This window comes from Rattus rattus, chromosome 3 (assembly GCF_011064425.1).
Source record: "Rattus rattus isolate New Zealand chromosome 3, Rrattus_CSIRO_v1, whole genome shotgun sequence".
In the NCBI taxonomy this organism is placed as follows: domain Eukaryota; kingdom Metazoa; phylum Chordata; class Mammalia; order Rodentia; family Muridae; genus Rattus; species Rattus rattus.
The window spans coordinates 87,693,309-87,699,091 of record NC_046156.1 but is presented as its reverse complement, the minus strand read 5'-3'; positions in this window follow the sequence as shown (position 1 = coordinate 87,699,091).

Here is a 5,783-nt window from a genome sequence, read left to right as displayed (position 1 = left end):
TGGACTCTTTGCTTCCTCATCTGAAAGGTGAGATTTAACACTTTGGTTCTCTCCTTTCTTCCAGTATTTGTCCTTTGTTTCTTAAATGAACCTTCCAAATTGACACGATTGGGGTTACTATAAATATTTCCCTAGCCCAGTCCTGAAGTGAAAGCTGATAGTTTCTTTGTCATCTAACATTTTCTTTTTCTCACTGGAGCTAAAAATTAAGGCTATGATTTAATTTACACACAACCCTCGTTCTTCTCTTCATAGTTCAAACACATCAGGAAACCCACTGGCGTTTTACTGTTTAACATATTTCCTTAGAGACCCATGGGCCTGTGGCTCCTTACTTGAATTATCTTTGCCGAATCCTGTGTTAGATTCTCTGCTTTGCGCCCACTCATTTTGGTGAGATGTATCTTCTATTTCTTCCAACATAAAGTGCACTTGTGTTCTATAAGGCTGTTTTTTGTTTGTTTTTTCTTTTGATATGCATCTATCTGTTCGTCTGTCCATACATCCATCCATTCATCCATCCATCCACCCACCTGCCCACCCAGAGATTGAGAGACAGAGTACCACATATCCCAGGCAGGCCTCAAAGTCACTATGAATCCAAGGATGGCTTTGGCTTTCAGACATTTTTACCTCTATTTTCCAAGTGCTTGGATTTTAGGCCTATTCTACCACACCCCACCCAGGAGCTGCTGGGTGTCAAACCCAGCACAAGCACCCGCCTGTGTTCAGTACAGGACTTTAATACACAATGCCTTCCTATACTTGTCAGGACTCACTGGGGCTAACCTGTGAGCATTTGAAAACGTTTCCAACACACCTGTGGGACACATGAGTCAAAGACACCAAAATGGGGTCTCACACTCCCAAATAATGTACACACCAAAACACAAGAAACATACAAACGAAGTGTATTTTGTTTTGTTTAGCTTTGTTTTCTGTTTTCAAATGGGAAAGACATGGCCAAGTGGTGAACAGTGCTACACAGTGAGCCCAGTCACCGCACAATGGAAAACGATTCATTTGGAGCATTTGGAGGGAGCTGAGACAGGGTAGGAAAGGCAGGTGAGGGATGGGGTTTTGGGGATAGGTGCTATAGGAGGACAGACATCAGGACTGCCAGCAAGAAGACCCCAAGGCAGGGTCAGTCTAGGAGGCATTAAGAACAATGGCTACCAGTTTTCAGTTTCAGGTTTCTGGGTTTTCTTCTTTCCTCTCCATATTACCCCAGAACCTACATGGAGAGGCTGCCTATCTGGTGAATTTACAGAGGAAGATTTGGGGATACATTTAACACAGGGTGCTAGTTTACAAGTGATTGCACTAGGCTCCTCCCAGGGATCTAGCAACAGTTGCTCCGGCTCTCTCTCTCCCACTTTCTCCCCCTCCCTCTCTCCACATGTTCCCACAGGTTCGCAGCCGGTCTCTCTTTCCCCCTTTCCCCACTTTCTGTCCTCTGTGCTGCACTCTCTTTCTCTGCCCGCAGGGCTCTGCTTTTGTCTGTCTGCCTGTCTACATGTCCACTCCTCGGCCTCTACCCCATTTCAAGGTCCTCACTCCTCTCCCTTCTCCCAGTAAACACCCTTTATACCAGATCTCCCTTACACTCTGTCATGGTGTAGTATGCAAGGCTTAACCAACTACATAGCCAATATTTTGCCTTTCGCTGGGCGTGTGCCTAAGGTCAGACTCTCCTCTTTTCCCTCCTTTCCACCTCTTTAAGAAAAAGATGTCTGCCTTCCATAGTCTCTGTCAGAAGACTGCAAAGGATGCTGGGAAGTGTAGTCTTTTATTAGGAAACTAACTAGGATAAGGGAGGATATGGCAGGAATATTGGGCACTATTGCTCATTCTTGCCCCAGGCTGCTCCATGACTGTATTGGGAAAGCTCTGCTATCTTCTCTGGTAACTAAGTGGAGCCTGTGCCTGATCCGAGAAATGCTGACTAGGAAAGGCCTAGGGCATTGAAGGAAGTCAGAGAGGCAGGAGAAAGAAGGAGAGGAAGAACTTACAGAATTCAGGCAAGGGGGATAGTTTTGGCAGCTGGGAAAGGGTGAATCATGTGAGAGACCCATGATTTCCGAGACGTTTGGAGAAGTAACTTAATAAAAGACGAAGTCTTTGGCACTAAGATGGGACATCCTGGACTAATGCTATGGGACACAGGCTGATGTGGGACCTGATTGGGAGTCAGAAGCTTTGATAGATAAACCGTGTGTGTGTGTGTGTGTGTGTGTGTGTGTGTGTGTGTGTGTGTGTGTGTGTGTGTGTGTAGTCACTCAGTGGCTAAATCTCTTTCATTTCTAATATTCAAGAATGGAAAGATATTGCACGTCTAGGCCCACTGTTCCCCTCAGATGCTCCACACATAGTGTAGACCTGACCACGAAATGGCTCATTTTACTTTTAGACCTGCTTCTGAAGGTACCTGGCTAATCACATTAAATATGAAGTTCAAAAGTCAAGTGCATCGAGTTGCCCTTGTGATCCAGAGCTGGGGAGGTGGGGCCAGGTCAGTCTGTGACACTCCCTGGCAAGCCAACCTAGCTTGCAGACAGGCAGAATGATTCAAACAAACAAATAAAAAAAGGCAGTTCGGGCAGTTGAGGATGTGGGGTAAGGGGATCAGTCATCCATTGCTGATGGGACTGCAAACTTGTACAAAATCAGTGTGGTGGTTCCCAGGAAGCTGGGAATGGATCTATCTCAAGATCAAACTATGTCACTCTTGGACGTATATCCAAAGGAGTCTATGGCCTACTACAGAGACACTCGCTCAACTGTGCTCAATGCTCTTCTACTCAAAACAGTCGGAACTCGCAAACATCCTCGATGCCCATCAACAGAGGACTATTAATCAGGAACGTGTGGTACATTTACACAGTGGAATATTATTTAGTCATTAAAAGTTGAATCAGATACTTTACAGGAATATAGATGGAGCTAGGAACACAATCATCCCAAGTGAGACAACCCAGACCAGAAAAGACAAATGTGGTATGCATTCCCTTATGTGTGGATGTTAGCTTTTAGTCTCGGAAGGCATGGTGCTATCTGAATACTAGAGAGGTTAGGATAAGGAACACGGTAGGAGGGAAGGACCATGCGAGGAAGAGGAAATAGAATATATATAGCTGGAGAAATGGGGGTCAATGGAGACTGGAATAGGAGCATCAGATCTCCATGGGGGAGAAGGGAGGTGTAAGGGAGGAACTTTGGGAGGGACAGGCAACACTAGAAGCCATGTCTGAGAGCTCGTATGGAAACCTGCTACAGTAGAAGGTTCTTTAAATATATACATAGATGGAAGAAATTTAAATCTGTAACAGGGCAAAGGTTTCTCCATCTTGCCGTGGCTGGAGCCGTCTCTTGTTTAAACTGGAACTGACTCCTTCCCCTTTCTCACTCCACAAAAGGTCCCTCAGGACAGCACCCAACCCTGTTCTAGAAACTCCGGGTGAACGTGCCCCAGCTGACTGCGTGTTCTCAGCTCTTGTTAAACTGCTTGCTTGCTTCCCCTTGCAAATGCCAACCAGGATGTACTTTTTCTCTGCTCTTTGACTTAAAAAAAAAAGTAATTCCCTGTAATATGCATTTGGGGCTGCTCTGGGAGAAGTGTTTTTTTATTTTTTATTATTATTTTTTTCTCCAGGCAGTCACTGGCTGGCTCAATACAGACTTTCAATGTAAACTTTGGTCATGCTGAATGGTTTTGGGATCTCTACTCCAAACAAATAGAGTTGCCAAAAGGTGGGGGAGGCAAAAACCTCAACTAGACATCTCTGGACACCAAATGAAACCTCCAGTTAGGAATGGGTTACGTCTGAGTCTGATTAAGTTGTTGGCCAAAGGGTCCCAGTGGAAACCTGAAAACAACTCAAGTGATTGCTGGGGCTTCTGGTTGTTTCCCACAAACTGACGGTAAGTCTCTCTTGGTAAACGCCATGTGAAAATATCTCATGGAATACAGAGAAGCTAGTCCCTAACTAGATCCTTCACCCTTAGGGATTAGCGTTCATGGTACTGGAAAGTACTCTGCATGCTACTAGAGAACAGTAAGCACTAACCCTGCTACAAACCCTACAGTCTACAATGGTGACCTGCCTGCAGGATAAACGGGTATGAGGCACAGATGTTGAAGGAAAAACCAACCACTAGCCGATTGGTTCCAAGGCCCACACCACGAAATGGATCCTGTGTTGACACTGCTCTAGTGGCCAAGAACCTAAAACTAGAGAGGCCACAGACCTAGGAGAAAACCAAACACTATTGTTCTGCCAAGAGAACACAGCAAGAACATGACTCTTAACATTCAGCTGCACTCATAGGTCAACGTCTCAGTCAGCCATCATCAGAGAAGCTGGTGGTAATGGATGGCAGCAAATACAACTGGGCAGTGTGCAAAGAGTAAAGAGCCTTGAGACACTCAGCCCTAACTGGTGGGCTCCATTAAACTCCTCCCTTCGGGGCTCAGGGAAGAAGTGGAAAGAGTAAGAGCTAGAGAGGATGGAGGACACCGAGGAAACAAGGCCTTCCAGACACAACAGGACCGACACAGGAACTCACAGACACTTGAGACTTGACCGACACAGGGCCTGCACAGCTCTAAACCAGGTCCCAGCACTGAGAAGAAGTGGTCTCACATCCCCGACCAAGACGCTATCTCCAATTAACAACTGCTCCAAAGGAAAATCCAGTGGAGTCTCACTGGGTATATAAGCCACACTTGAGAACAGGCCCCATGCCCAACAGTAAACAGCCAGCACCCAAGGAGCTCAATGGTGTTTTATAGATTTTTTTTGTCTCATATTGCCTTGACTAGTCTTTTTTTTTTTTTTTAAACTTACTGGTCTTTGCTTGTAGGTTATGGTTTCCGAATTTGTATTTTTATGGCATATCTCTGTGTGTATCTGTGTGTGCATTTTCCATGTTCTTTATCTGTTTCTTTCTTGGTTTGCTGGCTAATTTTGTTTTATTCTTGTCTGTTTTTTTATTTGCCTCTTTGTTTTCTTCAGAGAGAAAGAAACAAGGTGTTGAGTTGGGAGGATCTGGGAGAAGTGGAAGGGGAGCTGTAGTCAGAGTATGTTGCATGAAAATAACTTCATTTTCAGTAAATAAAATAAGAGGGGACAGCGTACAAAGAACAGCATCCAGTGTTGTCTTCTAGTCTTTACATGCATGTGGACACACGTGATGCATACGTGCATATCACACACACACACACACACACACACACACACACACACACACACAAAAGGGTAGACTCACAAAGTGTTGTTTGTTGACTCTATAACTCAATAGAAAACATTTAAGTGTGGGGTTTTTTTTGCATTAGTTTCAGATCCATCCTCTTCCTTACCTGACGAACTTTGCGCCCCTTTTTATATAGTTCAAGAAAAGGGAAATAAGCAGATATACATTTCACGACTAGTGCGTGACTGACTGTAAGCTACCATCCCACTACATGCCAGCGTCCTTCAGCCTCATGCAGCCTTCTTGGCCGTAATGAGGAAGTGAAATTGCAAATGGATTGCAAATGAAGAAATCTCACCCAGGGGTGATTTCCTCTTGGGCTACCAATTAGGCTGTACAGACTGTGGTGCCAGGGGAAGGCCAGAACTTGTCATGGAAGGTGAAAGCTGGGTGAGTGTAACGAGTCACTTCCCATCCCTGGAGAAGGGGATTGTGCTGCAGGGTAAGGCACAGAGGGTAGTGAGCATTAGGGAGCGGGCACGGGCTCGCACCGTACATGACTGGCGTGCTAAAAGAGCCTCCAGAGTCAG